The following is a 21,334-nucleotide window of genomic DNA, read 5'->3' as shown; positions in this document are numbered from 1 at the left end:
GTGGAGTGCAGTGTGAGAGTACTTATCAAAATTAAACATGTACATGCCCTTTGACCTAGGAAACCCACTCCCTAGAATCTATTGTAGAGAAATATTTATACATGCAGGCAATGACATGCGCACAAGAGTGGACATTTACAGCCTTTTTAACGTAACGTATATTTATATGAATAAAAGAATATTTGAAAGAATAAAGAGACTTTTAGCAGTTGGTACCTTGAAAAGTTGGTTTGAGGTAATTTAGAAGAGAAAATTTATTTATTTATAGTTATCTATTTCGGTAGTACTTGAAATTTTATAATTAATAAAAAGCAATGAAATACTGATATTTTCAATTTTAGAATATTTAGGAAATAATCCTACTGTGATTTAAAAATATTATTATGATATGTGGCTAAAGATAGAGTCAAACACCAATTTAGATCCTTCAATGCCAACCTTATACTAGAAAGAATAAAAATATGTAAATAAAATATTTGATGATATAAATTAAATATGTACAACAAAGCAAGTCTAATGAAAATAAGAAGAAAAGTTTTAGAAATGAAAGTTGAAAATTAATGTTTAGCATATATATCCAAGCACTGGTTCTTTGAAAAATTTAATAAAATGGAAAACACTTTGGGAAGTCTAGAGAAAATGTAAATGTTCAAAATTAGGAATGAAAAAGTATATAACTACAGAGAGAAAAATACAAAAATAATATTTTTATACCTTTAAACGTTTTAATTTATGTTTTGATGCAATTCATGACTTTCTAGAAAAAAATCACAAATTCATCCTTTTACCTAAACTATTGAAAAACCAAAATAAACCAAAAACCAAGACCTACTAAAGGTTCCAGGACCTGATAATACTTTAGAAAATAGTTTTCAAATTTTTAAGGAACTTAAAAATAAGTTCATAAAATAAGTGCCCATGAATAGTTATTTTATCCTTTGGCTTACAATCCAACACTAATATTATTGTTCAAATTGTTCCAGTTTTGGCCATTGGGAGCGTTTTCAGATTTACTTTTTGTCCTTTAAACATGCCGCCATCTTTTCATTTTTTTTTCTTTTTTTAAATCATTTTCTTAATGTAATGCTCAAGGCTCAACTTGTATTTGCTTGTTCCATGCCTGGGATCAACCACTTATCAAAGGAGCCCTGGTTCCTTTTATTGGATAATGGTATTTAGAAGTCAAGAGCTGGGCACTAGGAGTGCTCATTGTTACTGAAGTGTCACTGTTTCTATGCCTTCTTACTAGACAGCAGTAGGAAATATATCCATGTATGTATGTATCCATCCATTCATGTGTATCGATGCATCTGTATTCATACCTATCTATCTATCTACCTATCATCTATCTATCTATCTACCTATCTCTATCATCTATCTAATCATAAATTTATCCTGATATTTCTGGTCTAGTCCAGCACCATAGACTAGACTACTCTTTGCATACAACATACAACTATATTTGCTAAACATGTGACAGATTTACCAACTATACCACACTGTTTGCCTTTAGCCTTTTCCATTTTTAATTGAATTGTTTGTCCCATTATTGAGTTAAAAGTCCCTTGCCAGATACACAATTTGTAAATATTCTCTCCAGTTCTGTGGATTGTCTTTTCACTTAACTGATAGTATCATTTGCTGCATAAAAGTTTTTAATTTTGATGAGGTCCAAATTATCTATTTTTCCATTGTCACTTGTGCTTTTTAATTTGGATTTCATTTATCATAGTTTTATAGTTTTCCTCATATAGATATTGTACATATTTTGATAGGTTTATACCAAGTATTTCATTTTGGGGGGTGCAAATGTAAATGGTAGTTTTTAATTTCAAATTCCATTTGTTCAATGTTGTTGTATAGGAAAGCAATTGGCTTTTGTTTATTAACTTTGTATTGTGCAACCTTGATATAATGGCTTATTAATTCCAGTTTTCTTGTTGATTCTTTTTTTTTTTTAACTCTTTATTAGAGTATAATTGCTTTATAACGGTGTGTTAGTTCCTGCTGTAGGTTTTCTACATAGACAATCATGTCATCTGCAGGCAAGACAGTTTTAGTTCTTCTTTCCCAAACTGTATACCTTTTGTTTCCTTTTCTTGTCTTGTTGCATTAGCTAGAAAGTCCAGTACAATGTTGAAAAGGAGTAGTGATAGGGGTTTAGTGAGTTTTTCATTTCAGTTCTGTAGAATTTCTATTTGGTTTCTTTTTATAATTACTATCTCTTTACTAATATTCTCTATTTTGAGATATTGTTATCACACTTTTCTTTATTTCTTTAAGTTGGTTTCCATTTGTTTTTTGAACATATTCATCTTAGCTATTTTGAAGAATTTGTGTGTTATATATGACATATGGGCCTTCTCAAAGGAGTTTCTTTTACCTGTTTTTCTCCCCCTGCCTATCAATCACAGTTTCCTATAGGTTTGCATCTTGTACATTTTATTGAATTTGGGGCATGTAAATAATATATTGTTGCAACTCCAGATACAGATTTCATTTACCACTTCCTGGGCTTTGTATTTTTTGTTATTGCTTGCTTGTTTATTTAGTGACTTGACTAGATATTTCAGTGAAGTATACTTCTCTGACCATGTGCATTCTCTGATGTTGCACCTCAGAGAACACAGCTTTGAGCATGTACACAGTCACCCTGACCACCCTGCCCCTGATGCCCAAAGACAACAGTGGTTTTAGCTAGTCTCACTTTAACTCTCTTTCTCTGTTCTCCCTGTTAAGCTTCTAGCTGCTCTGCCTAGACTGATACCACACCCAGGCTGTTAGCCTCCACTTATTGCACTACTATTTACAACAATGACCTGGGGCACAAATTCCTCCACAGTCTGATCCAGTTTAAATTATACCCTTTGTAGGACTAGTCTTTGAAGCCAGTCATTGAGGCTTTCTCTGACCCCAACTGGTTTTCCTCATTTTTTCTCTTAAACTTCTAACTGGTTTACACTTAAACAGGGTTATGTCTCTTTATGTGTAATGTAAGAAGCTTATAACACTATATTTCCAATTCCCCCTTTTCATTCATAGTGCTATTATCATATGTTGTACTTTTCTATATGCTATAAATACAGTATATATTCCTACTATCTTTGATTTATATAATCAGTTGTTTTATAGAGTAATTAAAAATAAGAAAGCAATTTCATTTTACTTCCATTTCTAATGCTCTTCTTTTTTGTGTCGATCTAAGTTTCTTTCTATTGTTGTATTCCTTCTGCCCAAAGAACTTCACCCAATATTTCCTGTTGATTAGGTCTTCTGTCAAATTCCCAGGATTTACTTTTTTTAATCTAAAGCAATTTTTTTTCTTTAATTTTTAAAATACATTTTTGCTGAGTAGAAAATTCTGGACTGACAGAATTATTTTTCTTTCAAAAGATTAAAGATGTTACACCATTATTTTCTAGTTTGCATTGCTTCTTGTAAGAAGTCTGCCTTAACTGTTATCCTCAATCTTGTGTAGGTAAAGTGTCTCTTCTTCTGACTTCCTTCAAGATTTTCTTTACCTTTTGTTTTTAACAGTTTGAATATGATAATACTTAGGTATGATATAGTGTGTGTGTGTGTGAATGTGTGTTGGTATGTGTTTGGTATTTTTCCTGCTTGGTGGTCCCTGAGCTTCTTGTATCTGAGGTTTGATGGCTGTAATAAATTTTTAAAGATTCTTCACTTTTATGTCTTTAAATTTTTTCTCTACTCTGTCTCTTCACCTTCTGGGATCTTAATAACATGTATGTTAGACCGTTTGATATTGTTTCACAGCTCTTGGTGATCTCTTCTGTTGGGTTTTCCTTCCCCTCATTTTTTGTTTCAGTTTCAGTTTGTATAATATCTATAGACTTATTGTCAAGTTCACTGAAACTTTCCTTGTGTTATAGGCCAAGTTATGTTGTTCTCTCTTAAAAGGAAAGTTATATTTTGAAGTCCTAATCCCAGCATTTCAGAATATGACTGTTTTGGATATAGGGTCTGTTTTGGTGACCTCTTTAAAGAAACATTAAGTTAAAATGAAGTCATCAGCTGGGTCCTCATCTAATATTGCTGGTGTCCTTTCAAGAAGAGGAGATTAGGACATATAGACACAAACAGAGGGAAGTTCATATAAGACACAGGGAGAAGATGACCGTCCACAAGCCAAGGAGAGAGGCCTCAGAAGAAACCAACCCTGCCAACTCCTTGATCTCAGTCTTCTAGACTGCCAATTTATGAGAAAAATTATGTTATCTAAGCCACCCGATCCATGATACTCTGGAAGGGCAGCCCTAGCAAACCATGACAGCTTGGCCCTGCCAAGTCTACTAATAAGTCTGTCAAAGGTACTTTTTTTTTTTTTTAATAAACCACTTTATTGAGATAATATGTCACACAATTCTCCCATTGAAAGTACACAATTCAATGGTTTTTAGTATATTCACAGACTTGTGCAACCAACACCAGAACCAATTTCAGAACATTTTCATCAACACGAGATAATCCCACCCCCCCATAAGCAGTCATTCCTCATTCCTGTCACCCCAGTCCCTGGTCACCACTGCTCTGCTTTCTGTCTCCATGGATTTACCTCTTTGGGTCATTTCATAGAAATGGAATCATTCAATATGTGGCCTGTCGTGTCTGGCTTCTTTCACTGAGACCATGCTTTCAAGATTCAGCCATGCTGTAGTGTGTGTCAGTATTTCATTCCTTTTTGGGTTTTTTTTAGTATTAGTTGTTTTTTTGTTTTTTGTTTTGTTTTGTTTGTACTGCAGGTTCTTATCAGTCATCAATTTTATACACATCAGTGTATACATGTCAATCCCAGTCACCCAATTCAGCACACCACCATCCCCACCCCACTGCAGTTTTCCCCCCTTGGTGTGCATACGTTTGTTCTCTACATCTCTGTCTCAACTTCTGCCCTGCAAACCGGTTCATCTGTACCATTTTTCTAGGTTCCACATACATGCGTTAATATACGATATTTGTTTTTCTCTTTCTGACTTACTTCACTCTGCATGACAGTCTCTAGATCCATCCACGTCTCAACAAATGACTCAATTTCGTTCCTTTTTATGGCTGAGTAATATTCCATTGTGTATATGTACCACATCTTCTTTAGCATTCGTCTTTCAATGGGCATTTAGGTTGCTTCCATGACCTGGCTATTGTAAATAGTGCTGCAATGAACATTGGGGTGCATGTGTCTTTTTGAATTATGGTTTTCTCTGGGTATATGCCCAGTAGTGGGGTTGCTGGATCATATGGTAATTCTATTTTTAGTTTTTTAAGGAACCTCCATACTGTTCTCCATAGTGGCTGTATCAATTTACATTCCCACCAACAGTGCAAGAGGGTTCCCTTTTCTCCACACCCTCTCCAGCATTGTCGTTTGTAGATTTTCTGATGATGCCCATTCTAACTGGTGTGAGGTGATACCTCATTGTAGTTTTGATTTGCATTTCTCTAATAATGAGTGATGTTGAGCATCTTTTCATGTGCTTCTTGGCCATCTGTATCTCTTCTTTGGAGAAATGTCTATTTAGGTCTTCTGCCCATTTTTGGATTGGGCTGTTTGTTTCTTTAATATTGAGCTGAATGAGCTGTTTATATATTTTGGAGATTAATCCTTTGTCCGTTGATTCGTTTGCAAATATTTTCTCCCATTCTGAGGGTTGTCTTTTCGTCTTGTTTATGGTTTCCTTTGCTGTGCAAAAGCTTTTAAGTTTCATTAGGTCCCATTTGTTTATTTTTGTTTTTATTTCTATTACTCAAGGAGGTGGATCAAAAAAGATCTTGCTGTGATTTATGTCAAAGAGTGTCCTTCCTATGTTTTCCTCTAAGAGTTTTATAGTGTCTGGTCTTACATTTAGGTCTCGAATCCACTTTGAGTTTATTTTTGTGTATGGTGTTAGGGAGTATTCTAATTTCATTCTTTTACATGTAGCTGTCCAGTTTTCCCAGCACCACTTATTGAAGAGACTGTCTTTTCTCCATTGTATATCTTTGCCTCCTTTGTCAGAGATTAGTTGACCATAGGTGCGTGGGTTTATCTCTGGGCTTTCTATCTTGTTCCATTGATCTATGTTTCTGTTTTTGTGCCAGTACCATATTGTCTTGATTACTGTAGCTTTGTAGTATAGTCTGAAGTCAGGGAGTCTGATTCCTCCAGCTCCGTTTTTTTCCCTCAAGACTGCTTTGGCTATTCGGGGTCTTTTGTGTCTCCATACAAATTTTAAGATTCTTTGTTCTAGTTGTGTAAAAAATGCCATTGGTAATTTGATAGGGATTGCATTGAATCTGTAGATTGCTTTGGGTAGTATAGTCATTTTCACAATATTGATTCTTCCAATCTAAGAACATGGTATATCTCTCCATCTGTTGGTATCATCTTTAATTTCTTTCATCAGTGTCTTATAGTTTTCTGCATACAGGTCTTTTGTCTTCCTAGGTAGGTTTATTCCTAGGTATTTTATTCTTTTTGTTGCAATGGTAAATGGGAGTGTTTCCATAATTTATCTTTCAGATTTTTCATCATTAGTGTATAGGAATGCAAGAGATTTCTGGGCATTAATTTTGTATCCTGCAACTTTACCAAATTCTTTGATTAGCTCTAGTAGTTTTCTGGTGGCATCTTTAGGATTCTCTATGTATAGTATCATGTCATCTGCAAACAGTGACAGTTTTACTTCTTCTTTTCCAGTTTGTATTCCTTTTATTTCTTTTCCTTCTCTGATTGCCATGGCTAGGACTTCCAAAGCTATGTTGAATAATAGTGGTGAGAGTGGACATCCTTGTCTCATTCCTGATCCTAGAGGAAATGCATTCAGTTTTTCACTATTGAGAATGATGTTTTCTGTGGGTTTGTCGTATATGGCCTTTATTATGTTGAGGTAGGTTCCCTCTATGCCCACTTTCTGGAAGGTTTTTATCATAAATAGGTGTTGAATTTTGTCAGAAGCTTTTTCTGCATCTATTGAGATGATCATATGGTTTTTATTCTTCAATTTGTTAATATGGTGTATCACATTGATTGATTTGCATATATTGAAGAATCCTTGCATCCCTGGGATAAATCCCACTTGATCTTGGTGTTTGATCCTTTTAAGGTGTTGTTGGATTCTGTTTGCTAGTATTTTGTTGAGGATTTTTGCATCTATATTCATCAGTGATATTGGTCTGTAATTTTCTTTTTTTGTAGTATCTTTGTCTGGTTTTGGTATCAGGGTGATGGTAGCCTCATAGAATGAGTTTGGGAGTGTTCCTTCCTCTGCAATTTTTTGGAAGAGTTTGAGAAGGATGGGTGTTAGCTCTTCTCTAAATGTTTGATAGAATTCACCTGTGAAGCCATCTGGTCCTGGACTTTTGTTGGAAGATTTTTAATCACAGTTTCAATTTCATTACTTGTGATTGGTCTGTTCATATTTTCTATTTCTTCCTGGTTCAGTCTTGGAAGGTTACACCTTTCTAAGAATTTGTCCATTTCTTCCACGTTGTCCATTTTATTGGCATAGAGTTGCTTGAAGTAGTCTCTTAGGATGCTTTGTATTTCTGCAGTGTCTGTTATAACTTCTCCTTTTTCATTTCTAATTTTATTGATTTGAGTCCTCTCCCTCTTTTTCTTGATGAGTCTGGCTAATGGCTTATCAATTTTGTTTATCTTCTCAAAGAACCAGCTTTTAGTTTTATTGATCTTTGCTATTGTTTTTTTCTTTGTTTCTATTTCATTTATTTCTGCTCTGATGTTTATGATTTCTTTCCTTCTGCTAACTTTGGGTTTTGTTTGTTCTCCTTTCTCTAGTTCCTTTAGGTGCAAGGTTAGATTGTTTACTTGAGATTTTTCCTGTTTCTTTAGGTAGGCTTGTATAGCTATAAACTTCCCTCTTAGAACTGCTTTTTCTGCATCCGGTACGTTTTGGATCGTCGTGTTTCCATTGTCATTTGTCTCTAGGTATTTTTTGATTTCCTCTTTGATTTCTTCAGTGATCTCTTGGTTATTTAGTAACGTATTGTTTAGCCTCCATGTGTTTGTGTTTTTTTTACGTTTTTTTCCCTGTAAATCATTTCTAATCTCATAGCGTTGTGGTCAGAAAAGATGCTTGATATGATTTCAATTTTCTTAAATTTCCTGAGGCTTGATTTGTGACCCAAGATGTGATCTATCCTGGCGAATGTTCCGTGTGCACTTGAGAAGAAAGTGTAATCTGCTGTTTTTGGATGGAATGTCCTATAAATATCAATTAAATCTATCTGGTCTATTGTGTCATTTAAAGCTTCTGTTTCCTTACTTATTTTCATTTTGGATGATCTGTCCATTGGTATAAGTGAGGTGTTAAAGTCCCCTACTATTATTGTGTTATTGTGTCGATTTCCTCTTTTATAGCTGATAGCAGTTGCCTTATGTATTGAGGTGCTCCTATGTTGGGTGCATATATATTTATAATTGTTATATCTTCTCCTTGGATTGATCCCTTGATCATTATGTAGTGTCCTTCCTTGTCTCTTGTAACATTCTTTATTTTAAAGTCTATTTTATCTGATATGAGTATAGGTACTCCAGCTTTCTTTTGATTTCCATTTGCATGGAATATCTTTTTCCATCCCCTCACTTTCAGTCTGTATGTGTCCCTAGGTCTGAAGTGGGTCTCTTGTAGACAGCATATAGATGGGTCTTGTTTTTGTATCCATTCAGCAAGCCTGTGTCTTTTGGTTGGAGCATTTAATCCATTCACGTTTAAGGTAATTATCGATATGTATGTTCCTATGACCATTTTCTTAATTGTTTTGGGTTTGTTTTTGTAGGTCCGTTTCTCCTCTTGTGTTTCCCACTTAGAGAAGTTCCTTTAGCATTTGTTGTAGAGCTGGTTTGGTGGTGCTGAGTTCTCTTAGCTTTTGCTTGTCTGTAAAGCTTTTGATTTCTCCATCGAATCTAAATGAGATCCTTGCCGGGTAGAGTAATCTTGGTTGTAGGTTCTTCCCTTTCCTCACTTTAAGTATATCATGCCACTCCCTTCTGGCTTGTAGAGTTTCTGCTGAGAAATCAGCTGTTAACCTTATGGGAGTTCCCTTGTGTTTTATTTGTTGTTTTTCCCTTGCTGCTTTCAATAATTTTTCTATGTCTTTAATTTTTGCCAATTTGATTACTATGTGTCTCGGCGTGTTTCTCCTTGTGTTTATCCTGTATGGGACTCGCTGTGCTTCCTGGACTTGGGTGGCTATTTCCTTTCCCATGTTAGGGAAGTTTTCGACTATAATCTCTTCAAATATTTTCTCGGGTCCTTTCTGTCTCTCTTCTTCTTCTGGGACCCCTATAATGCGAATGTTGTTGTGTTTAATGTTGTCCCAGAGGTCTCTTAGGCTGTCTTCATTTCTTTTCATTCTTTTTTCTTTAGTCTGTTCGACAGCAGTGAATTCCACCATTCTGTCTTCCAGGTCACTTATCCATGCTTCTGTCTCAGTTATTCTGCTATTGATTCCTTCTAGTGTAGTTTTCATTTCAGTTATTGTATTGTTCATCTCTGTTCGTTTGTTCTTTAATTCTTCTAGGTCTTTGTTAAACATTTCTTGCATCTTCTCAATCTTTGCCTCCCTTCTTATTCTGAGGTCCTGGATCATCTTCACTATCAGTATTCTGAATTGTTTTTCTGGAAGGTTGCCTATCTCCACTTCACTTAGTTGTTTTTCTGGGGTTTTTTCTTGTTCCTTCATCTGGTATATAGCCCTCTGCCTTTTCATCTTGTCTATCTTTCTGTGAATGTGGTTTTTGTTCCACAGGCTGCAGGATTGTAGTTTTTCTTGCTTCTGCTGTCTGCCCTCTGGTTGTTGAGGCTATCTAAGAGGCTTGATGGGAGGCTGTGGTCAAAGGTACTTTTTATCTCCATTACTTTGTTCTTCATTTCTAACACTTCTATTTTATAATTTCTTATAGTTTGCTTTTCTCTCCTGAAATCACCAAACTGATATTGCATGTTATCTATCTTTTCAATTAGTGCTTTTGCATATTAATCAGTTTTTTGAAATTTCTTGCCAGATAGTTCCAACGTTTGTGCCATACCTGAGTTTGCTTTTAAGAATTGCTTTGTTTCTTGGGAATTTTTTCCTTTCTTTTTTAATGCTTTGTAATTTTTATAAAGATAAGATATCTTGTGTACTACAATAAAGACTGAGGTATATAGTGTTTATGCCTAGAAATGGGTACACCATTTTTTCTGCTGGGACTTTATTGTGGGAGTTACAGTTAATCTAATTAGAAACTGAGCTGGATTTGAGATTTGTTGTTCCTATGGTTATGCTCTGTGCACTACATATTTTTTTAGTGAGTGGGGACTGTTCTGTCAGAAGGTTTTTGCTTTTTCCTAATGTCTTCTCAATCCTCAGCTTTTAATCTTTCTTTTGTGCAGTGCCTCAAAGAGGTTCTGTCTCTTGCAGGTTACTTCTTACCCAGAGCTGATTAGCCTGGCCTAGAGGTTTGGGGTATTCTCTATTGCCTGACTAAGCTTCTGTCGACATTAGCCCTAGACTTATACTTAAGCCTATGCCCCTTTCTCTCCCATCTTGTAGTCCTGAGCCCAGTATGTATTCCTGCTCTTTCTCTAGTGGTAGAGGTTACTTTTCCATCCCTTTCCTCTATTTGCAACAGACAATAGTGTTTGTTGTCCTTCTCCCTTGAGAATCAAGCCTTTTGTTATATAAGGAAGATAGGGGAGAAGAGTCTTGGCAAAGCTCTCTCACTACTCCAAACCCTTTCAGAATATTTTTCCTATCTTCTTCTAGGAAAGTACTATTATTACCACTACATGTAAAATATATCCTATGAGGTTTTTATTTTTCTTTTATTGAGAGGTCAAATTAAATCTTAAAAAGCTATTGAGAAGTCCTTTTCATTTCTCTATCAGTAACATAGAACAGAAATACAGTGAAATATTAGCAAATGTGTTCATTTCTGGTAGTCATTAGGACTGTTCAATGATAACTCAGTTCTTTCCATTTCAGTCACACTGTGAGTCTGCATTTTCCCACCCCCATGAAGTTGGGCATGTTACTTTCCTTGCTTTGGCCATTGGAAATTGAGTAGAAGTGTTAAGAGTTTGAAATTCTGCATACTCTCTTCCCCTTACCATCAGAGGAACCTGTTATACTCCAGGTAGTGACAGGGCTTCCAGCCTGGCACCTAGAGTGAAGACGTGTGAAATGGATCCCACAGTCAATTTGTAATAAATATGTAGTGTAAACAAGGAAGAATCTTTTGTTGTTATAAGCTACTAATATTTTAGGTGAGTTTTTTAACCTCACCATTATCTAGCTATTCCAACCAATACTGCTGCATGTTTCAGGGAAATGAACTTCAGCAGTACTATCTACATTTCAGCCAACATCTGGGCTACCCCTGAATGTGGAAGACCCAGCTCTCGAATTACATATTTTATGAACAATCGATGGTATTCTTTTTGTAAAAATGACACATTAGCATTTGCATGAAGACTGCAAGTTTTACTCAGGGATGTAGGAAGTTGGAAATAGAGCTGGTGTCTACTTTGTACAAATATCTTACCAAGGGTAACTAGGTTTCCTTAAATATAGGGTCTCTCGGCTTGTATTTTTATTTTCACAAATCTCTCCAAGTTCCTGCTCTTCCTTCTCCATTTAACACATTTAACAAATAATATCCTTTCTTATATCCTTTGGGAATAACCCTTTTAGGCTAATGTTGTGTTTGCTCTTATAAGTTATATTCTTCTCCTGTTTGAAATTGCCATATTACTCCAAAATGATTATGGTGATGTATGTCATTCAACCATTCACATATTTAATGAGAGACATGTTTGTTTGGAGATATAGATATACAGATATAGATATATAGATATATTACCCCCATATCCACTTAATGTCTACTCTTACAGAATTGCTGTGAAAAATCATGTACAATTATGTTTTCTGAACTTCTAAAACTTTTAGTTTTACATATGGCCACTGTAATTTTACTTTTAAAAAATATAAGTTTATGGTGAGATACATGATTATATATAGGGGAGAAATTATTTTATGTTATTTTTCAATAATCACCAATAGCTGAGGCAGTAGTAGGAAAAATTACACTTTAATTAGATAGAAGATCTAGCATTCCCATTCCTTTAAAGCAACAACAAAGAAGTTTGTGCACCCTGTTCTGAAAAGCTTATGGTGATACAGACAAGAAACTTGGGGAGGCAGGGACTCATACTTGCAGGGTAGGTTGACAGTGAATACAGCTCTCTCTCCACTAGTGATTAATTTTCAGATGATCTTATCACCAGCCAGCACAGAAAGAGGTTCTGAGGGTGCCTTATAGGGAAGAAAAATCAGCCTTTGAGTTCTGGGCACCCGGATGTTTGACTTTTTCAGGTAATTTGCTCATTTGGTGATACCATTTCATGAGGGATTTTGTTTAGTTTTTCTATCAGTATTTCCCCTCACACTTCAGTAAAATGTAAAATAAACTTACTGGCTGCCAAAATCAAGCTTATAAGTAAACAGTGGTGGAGAGAGCAAAGGCAGAGTGCTGCACCAGAGGCCATGGAGAGGAATGAGGGTCCAGCCTTCCCTAAGCCTTTATATGATCCTCCTTGAAATGACTAATAAAAACAGACTAAAATATCCAGGAGGAAAATATAATTTTTAAAAAGATTATAAAGCAAAGAGGCCAGAAACAAATATGTGACACAAAATGTTCTGAAGCTGCTTCACTTCTCTCACTGTCCAAGCTGTTTTGGCTTGGTTTCAGGCTCCAGGATATGGCTCAAAGGCACTTCTGTCTTTTGGAAATTTTGTCTGTGCCAAGAACCCATGGTCCAGAATGCCTCTGGGAGCCTGGCTTGGTTCTGGGGAACTGGCATAGACTCTGGGGACTTAGAGAGAAAATATATATTTTTTTATTCTGAAACCTTCTTCCTCCCCCTAAACTAGTTCTGTCTCTTTCCATTTTCTTCACAGGTTGAGATATCATGAAGTAGATGTAAAGCAACCAGTAACACAAAATGGTAAGTGAGAACGAATTTTCCAAAGTTCTTAGACCAAAGTTATAGGGAAGAACACAAGTGAACTTTGCTCAAGCCTCCAATGAATCCTTCTAATCTCTGTTCCCATATAACCCCTTCAATCATTGCTCCTGTCGACACTCAATTTTATCTTTATCTGAATTCCCGTGGTTCTTACAGCTTCTATAATTTATGCTGATTCTTTATTTTTACTCTAGGATTATTCTTGGAGATTTCAAATTTTCATGGTCTCATCACAGTTTTGTATTCGCTTTTTAGAGTTTATATTCCATCTGTTGGAAGCTAGACATAGGTTCCCTTTCTTGCTTAACTCTTTCAAAGCACAACGTTATAGAATCCCTGTATAAATATGGCTGAGAAAGTCATTATATTTCCTCTTTGCTCCTGGACATCATACAATAGCAACAGAAGAACAATAGCAAAAATCCTCTAGAGCTCTAATTTTTATCAAACCTAGAAGACAGATATAATCCAAAAAAAGCAAGGGATTTTGGAATTGTAAAAACTTGTTAGAATTCTCTTGGGAGGCAGTGAAAATATGAAACATCAAGAGTGAGAAGGGGCCCAACAGAAGTAGAGCTCGGAGGATAACAGCAAAATTATAGTTCTTGAAGGCAAGGGTTTTTTGGAAAAATACTCTGCTGGAACTGCAGTCAACAAGCTTTTGACAGAACCCCACCCTTCACAGTTTGACTCAGAGAATCAGAGGGATTAGGGGTATAACACATTCACACACAGTTGAGCCATACTTGTATAGAGAACTCTCTATCTTTGTGGCAGCAAATAAAGATCCTTTTGGTAGTAAAAATTCAATGGTTACTCTGGCAGCATCTTCCTCTCTTTCCTACCAACTCTGTAGAGATACTAATCCAAGAAAATCCAACTCATTCGATGACAAATAATATGAAAAGAACCAGCACAGCAACCATACAAAATTCTTACATGAAAACTAATGTGAAAAACAGCATCAAAACTCACTCCAAAATGAATACTCACAAGAAAAATGGTGACACAGAGACTAAATATTTGACCTCAAAATTTACCAATAAGTAAAAAAATTAAGCAGTACACTTTATAAATTTAGAGCACTAGCTAGAATTCAGAGAAGAGAGGGAATTACAACAGGAGGAGATAAAAGTTGAACTGGTAGAACTCAGGAAAATGTGAAGAAAAACCAAAATCAGCACATAAATAAAGATGAAAATGCAAGGAGCTCTATCCAGGATATACACTATGGCAAATATAGTAAAGGAAATAGATGATAGAAATGAGAAGAGTAAACAAAATGAAGTAGAAATAACAAAATAAAACAACTGAAAAAGGGTAGAGATAAAATGAGATACAGAAAATAAGCAAAAATAAAAAATCCAACATACATATAATTGGAATCTCTGAAAAAAAAGCAACAAAATGGAAAATAACTTATCTTTAAAGAAATAATTCAAGAAAACATCTCCAAAATTAATATGTCTTGAATTTTTACATTGGGAGGACAACACACTAGGGAATACTAACAGATCAAAGAAACAGATTGAGCAACACCATAACTATGCTAATAATGTTAATAATGCTAATAATGTTATTGAAACTTCAAGATTTAAACAAAAGGATCATTTTAGTGATCAAGAAAAAAGATTATACTATATATAAGGATAAAATAAAACAACGAGGCTGTCTGCAGGTTTCACTACAGTCACAAACAAGGTCAGAAGTCAGTACAGCAATGTATAAAAGGTATTCAATAAAAGAAAGGAAGAGACCCATATCTTATAACCAGGTAAAATTACCTTCAAGATTTAAGTTTTAAACATATAAAATCTAAGCTCCTTTTAAGGAAAATACTAGAGGATAATCTTTAGCCAACTCAGAGGTGAGTAGGAAATATATGACAATAAAACTGGTGGTCAGCATTGAGTTTAATTACTGCCCCCTCCCCAAATTGAGGATAGAACAAATGTTGGTAGAATGTGGCAAATAATAATAATAATAATAATTATTGTATCATCTGACAATGTAGATATTACATATCAAAAAAACTGGAGAGGTGAAAGAAGGTACATTTTTGGTTTAACTCCTCTGTGATAGCTCATGGTCAAAGATTATCAATGCTCATAACTCACATAACGGAAATATAGGCTTATTTAATATACAAAGTAAAACAATGAGGAAGAAAATCTTGATAAAGAAAATAAGATGGAGGAAGGAAGGGTATAGGAAGAAAACACAGGAAAATTGTTATTATTATTCATATTAGGGAACTGATAGATACTATGTAAAGAAATATGTATCTAAAGATATATTAGGTAGAGTAGAGACCAGCAAATCACAGCTTATGGGCCAAATCTGGTCCAATGCCTATATTTGTACACCATACAAAATAATAACGGTGCTTACAGCTTATGTGATGGTTGGAAAAAAAGGAACAATAATAGTTCACATGTGAAAATTGTATGAAATTCAAAATTCAGTATCCATAAAAAAGTTTTATTGGACCACAAGCATACGTATTCATCTACATATTGCCTGGGGCTGCTTTTGTGTTAAAACGACAGAGTTGATTAATTGTGACAGAGACCCTATGGCCTATGTTTTCTAATGCTAGTGAATTAGAAAAATAGTAGATCTAATCTACAAAGACAAAATCTGGTTGTTTAGAAAAACAGAAAATCATTAGCTAACTTAATCAGGAAAGAGAAAACTGCAAATAAAAACAAAGAAACAAAACTAAACAGTAAAGGGAGAATTAGCCACACAGGAACTAAGGAAATTAAAGAGTCTTTTTTTAGAGACATTTATTATTATTATTATTTTTTTAACATCTTTATTGGAGTATAATTGCTTTACAATGGTGTGTTAGTTTCTGCTTTATAACAAAGTGAATCAGTTATACATATACATATGTTCCCAAATCTCTTTCCTCTTGCGTCTCCCTCCCTCCCACCCTCCTTATCCCACCCCTCTAGGTGGTCACAAACCACTGAGCTGATCTCCCTGTGCTATGTAGCTGCTTCCCACTAGCTATCTATTTTACGTTTGGTAGTGTATATGTGTCCATCCCACTCTCTCACTTTGTCACAGCTTACCCTTCCCCCTCCCCATATCCTCAAGTCCATTCTCTAGTAGGTCTGTGTCTTTATTCCTCTCTTACCCCTAGGTTCTTCGTGACCTTTTTTTTTTTCTTAGATTCCATATATATGTGTTAGCATACAGTATTTGTTTTTCTCTTTCTGACTTACTTCACTCTGTATGACAGTCTCTAGGTCCATCCACCTCACTACAAATATCTCAACTTCGTTTCTTTTTATGGCTGAGTAATATTCCATTGTATATATGTGCCACATCTTCTTTATCCATTCATCCAATGATGAACACTTAGGTTGCTTCCATGTCCTGGCTATTGTAAATAGAGCTGCAATGAACATTGTGGTACGTGACTCTTTTTGAATTATGGTTTTCTCAGAGTATATGCCCAGTAGTGGGATTGCTGGGTTGTATGGTAGTTCTATTTTTAGTTTTTTAAGGAATCTCCATCCTGTTCTCCATAGTGGCTGTATCAATTTACATTCCCACCAACAGTGCAAGAGGGTTCCCTTTTCTCCACACCCTCTCCAGCATTTATTGTTTGTAGATTTTTTGATGATGGCCATTCTGACCAGTGTGAGATGATATCTCATTGTAGTTTTGATTTGCATTTCTCTAATGATTAATGATGTTGAGCATTCTTTCATATGTTTGTTGGCAATCTGTATATCTTCTTTGGAGAAATGTCTATTTAGGTCTTCTGCCCATTTTTGGATTGGGTTGTTTGGTTTTTTTGTTATTGAGCTGCATGAGCTGCTTGTAAATCTTGGAGATTAATCCTTTGTCAGTTGTTTCATTTGCAAATATTTTTTCCCATTCTGAGGGTAGTGTTTTGGTCTTATTTATGGTTTCCTTTGCTGTGCAAAAGCCTTTAAGTTTCATTAGGTCCCATTTGTTTATTTTTGTTTTTATTTCCATTTCTCTAGGAGGTGGGTCAAAAAGGATCTTGCTGTGATTCATGTCATAGAGTGTTCTGCCTATGTTTTCCTCTAAGAGTTTGATAGTGTCTGGCCTTACATTTAGCTCTTTAATCCATTTTGAGTTTATTTTTGTGTATGGTGTTAGGGAGTGTTCTAATTTCATACTTTTACATGTACCTGTCCAATTTTCCCAGCACCACTTAATGAAGAGGCTGTCTTTTCTCCACTGTATATTCGTGCCTCCTTTATCAAAGATAAGGTGACCATATGTGTGTGGGTTTATCTCTGGGCTTTCTATCCTGTTCCATTGCTCTATATTTATGTTTTTCTGCCACTACCATACTGTCTTGATTACTGTAGCTTTGTAGTATAGTTTGAAGTTAGGGAGCCTGATTCCTCCAGCTCCATTTTTCGTTCTCAAGATTGCTTTGGCTATTCGGGGTCTTTTGTGTTTCCATACAAATTGTGAAATTTTTTGTTCTAGTTCTGTGAAAAATGCCAGTGGTAGTTTGACAGGGATTGCATTCAATCTGTAGATTGCTTTGGGTAGTAGAGTCATTTTCACAATGTTGATTCTTCCAATCCAAGAACATGGTATATCTCTCCATCTATTTGTATCATCTTTAATTTCTTTCATCAGTGTCTTATAATTTTCTGCATACAGGTCTTTTGTCTCCTTAGGTAGGTTTATTCCTAGATATTTTATTCTTTTTGTTGCAATGGTAAATGGGAGTGTTTTCTTAATTTCATTTTCAGATTTTTCATCATTAGTGTATAGGAATGCCAGAGATTTCTGTGCATTAATTTTGTATCCTGCTACTTTACTAAATTCATTGATTAGCTCTAGTAGTTTTCTGGTAGCATATTTAGGATTCTCTATGTATAGTATCATGTCATGTGCAAACAGTGACAGTTTTACTTCTTCTTTTCTGATTTGGATTTCTTTTATTTCTTTTACTTGTCTGATTGCTGTGGCTAACACTTCCAAAACTATGTTGAATAATAGTGGTGAGAGTGGGCAACCTTGTCTTGTTCCTAATCTTAGTGGAAATGGTTTCAGTTTTTCACCACTGAGGATGATATTGGCTGTGGGTTTGTCATATATGGCCTTTATTAACTTGAAGAAAGTTCCCTCTATGCCTACTTTCCACAGGGTTTTTATCATAAATGGGTGTTGAATTTTGTCCAAAGCTTTCTCTGCATCTATTGAGATGATCATATGGTTTTTCTACTTCAATTTGTTAATATGGTGTATCACATTGATTGATTTGCGTATATTGAAGAATCCTTGCATTCCTGGAATAAACCCCACTTGATCATGGTGTATGATCCTTTTAATGTGCTGTTGGATTCTGTTTGCTAGTATTTTGTTCAGGATTTTTGCATCTATGTTCATCAGTGATATTGGCCTGTAGTTTTCTTTTTCTGTGAAATCTTTGTCTGGTTTTGGTATCAGGGTGATGGTGGCCTCGTAGAATGAGTTTGGGAGTGTTCCGCCCTCTGCTATATTTTGGAAGAGTTTGAGAAGGATACGTGTTAGCTCTTCTCTAAATGTTTGATAGAATTCGCCTGTGAAGCCATCTGACCCTGGGCTTTTGTTTGTTGGAAGGTTTTTAATCACAGTTTCAATTTCAGTGCTTGTGATTGGTCTGTTCATATTTTCTATTTCTTCCTGGTTCAGTCTCGGCAGTTTGTGCCTTTCTAAGAATCTGTCCATTTCTTCCAGGTTGTCCATTTTATTGGCATAGAGTTGCTTGTAGTAATCGCTCATGATCTTTTGTATTTCTGCAGTGTCAGTGGTTACTTCTCCTTTTTCATTTCTAATTCTATTGATCTGAGTCTTCTCCCTTTTTTTCTTGATGAGTCTGGCTAATGGTTTATCAATTTTGTTTATCTTCTCAAAGAACCAGCTTTTAGTTTTATTGATCTTTGCTATCGTTTCCTTCGTTTCTTTTTCATTTATTTCTGATCCGATCTTTATGATTTCTTTCCTTCTGCTAACTTTGGGTTTTTTTTGCTCTTCTTTCTCTAATTGCTTTAGGTGCAAGGTTAGGTTGTTTATTTGAGATATTTCCTGTTTCTTAAGGTAGGATTGTATTGCTATAGACTTCCCTCTTAGAACTGCTTTTGCTGCATCCCCTAGGTTTTGTGTCATCATGTCTCCATTGTCATTTGTTTCTAGGTATTTTTTTATTTCCTCTTTGATTTCTTCAGTGATCACTTGCTTATTAAGTAGTATACTGTTTAGCCTCCATATGTTTGTACTTTTTACAGATCTTTTCCTGTAATTGATATCTAGTCTCATAGCGTTGTGGTCAGAAAAGATACTTGATACGATTTCAGTTTTCTTAAATTTACCAAGGCTTGATTTGTGACCCAAGATATGATCTATCCTGGAGAATGTTCCATGAGCACTTGAGAAAAATGTGTATTCTGTTGTTTTTGGATGGAATGTCCTATAAATATCAATTGAGTCCATCTTGTTTAATGTATCATTTAAAGCTTGTGTTTCCTTATTTATTTTCATTTTGGATGCTCTGTCCATTGGTGGAAGTGGGGTGTTAAAGTCCCCTACTATGATTGTGTTACTGTCCATTTCCCTTTTTATGGCTGTTATTGTTTGCCGTATGTATTGAGGTGCTCCTATGTTGGGTGCATAAATATTTACAATTGTTATATCTTCTTCTTGGATCGCTCCCTTGATCATTATGTAGTGTCCTTCTTTGTCTTTTGTAATAGTCTTTATTTTAAAGTCTATTTTGTCTGATATGAGAATTGCTACTCCAGCTTTCTTTTATTTCCATTTGCATGGAATATCTTTTTCCATCCCCTCACTTTCAGTCTGTATGTGTTCCTAGGTCCGAAGTGGGTCTCTTGTAGACAGCATATATGGGTCTTGTTTTTGTATCCATTCAGCCAGTCTGTGTCTTTTGGTGGGAGCATTTAATCCATTTACATTTAAGGTACTTATCAATATGTATGTTCCTATTCCATTTTCTTAATTGTTTTGGGTTTGGTATTGTAGGTCTTTTCCTGCTGTTGTGTTTTTTGCCTAGAGAAGTTCCTTTAGCATTTGTTGTAAAGCTGGTTTGGTGGTGCTGAACTCTCTCAGCTTTTGCTTGTCTGTAAAGGTTTTAATTTCTTCATCAAATCTGAATGAGATCCTTGCTGGGTAAAGTAATCTTGGTTGTAGGTTTTTCTCTTTTATTGCTTTAGATATGTCCTGCCAGTCCCTTCTGGCTTGCAGAGTTTCTGCTGAAAGGTCAGTTGTTAACCTTATGGGGATTCCCTTGTGTGTTATTTGTTGTTTTTCCCTTGCTGCTTTTAATATTTGTTCTTTGTAGTTAATTTTTGATAGTTTGATTAATATGTGTCTTGGCGTGTTTCTCCTTGGATTTATCCTGTATGGGACTCTCTGTGCTTCCTGGACTTGATTAACTATTTCCTTTCCCATATTAGGGAAGTTTTCAACTATAATCTCTTCAAATATTTTCTCAGTCCCTTTCTCTTTCTCTTCTTCTTCTGGGACCCCTATAATTCAAATGTTGGTGCATTTAATGTTGTCCCAGAGGTCTCTGAGACTGTCCTCAGTTCTTTTCATTCTTTTTTCTTTATTCTGTTCTGCAGTAGTTATTTCCCCTATTTTATCTTCCAGGTTACTTATCCGTTCTTCTCCCTCAGTTATTCTGCTATTGATTCCTTCTAGAGTATTTTTAATTTCATTTATTGTGTTGTTCATCGTTGCTTGTTTCCTCTTTAGTTCTTCTAGGTCCTTGTTAAATGCTTCTTGCATTTTCTCTATTCTATTTCCAAGATTTTGGATCATCTTTACTATCATTATTCTGAATTCTTTTTCAGGTAGACTGCCCATTTCCTCTTCATTTGTTAGGTCTGGTGGGTTTTTACCTTGGTCCTTCATCTGCTGTGTGTTTTTCTGTCTTCTCATTTTGCTTATCTTACTGTGTTTGGGGTCTCCTTTTTGCAGACTGCAGGTTCGTAGTTCCCGTTGTTTTCGTTGTCTGCCCCCAGTGGCTAAGGTTGGTTCAGTGGGTTGTGTAGGCTTCCTGGTGGAGGGGACTAGTACCTGTGTTCTGGTGGATGAGGCTGGATCTTGTCTTTCTAGTGTGGAGGTCCATGTCTGGTGGTGTGTTTTGGGGTGTCTGTGGCCTTATTATCATTTTAGGCAGCCTCTCTGCTAATGGGTGGGGTTGTGTTCCTGTCTTGCTAGTCGTTTGGCATAGGGTGTCCAGCACTGTAGCTTGCTGGTCGTTGAGTGAAGCTGGGTCTTGGTGTTGAGACGGTGATCTC

The 21,334-nt window shown here is 35.6% G+C and overlaps 1 long non-coding RNA gene across 11 annotated transcripts in view; it reads left to right on the top strand.

Annotated features, from left to right (window-relative positions):
• The window catches only part of LOC309638850, a 220,875-nt gene that overhangs the window by 60,698 nt on the left and 138,843 nt on the right, over window positions 1–21,334 (top strand). For all 11 annotated transcript variants that reach the window (XR_014251333.1, XR_014251334.1, XR_014251335.1 and 8 more), the window contains one exon: window positions 12,961–13,007. This is a non-coding gene — a long non-coding RNA (uncharacterized lncRNA). The remainder of the gene's footprint in view (window positions 1–12,960; window positions 13,008–21,334) is intronic.

The sequence above is a fragment of the Balaenoptera physalus genome, assembly GCF_965194825.1.
Source record: "Balaenoptera physalus genome assembly, chromosome: 11".
In the NCBI taxonomy this organism is placed as follows: domain Eukaryota; kingdom Metazoa; phylum Chordata; class Mammalia; order Artiodactyla; family Balaenopteridae; genus Balaenoptera; species Balaenoptera physalus.
Note: the sequence above shows the minus strand (reverse complement) of the source record. Positions and strands in the feature narration are given on the sequence as shown.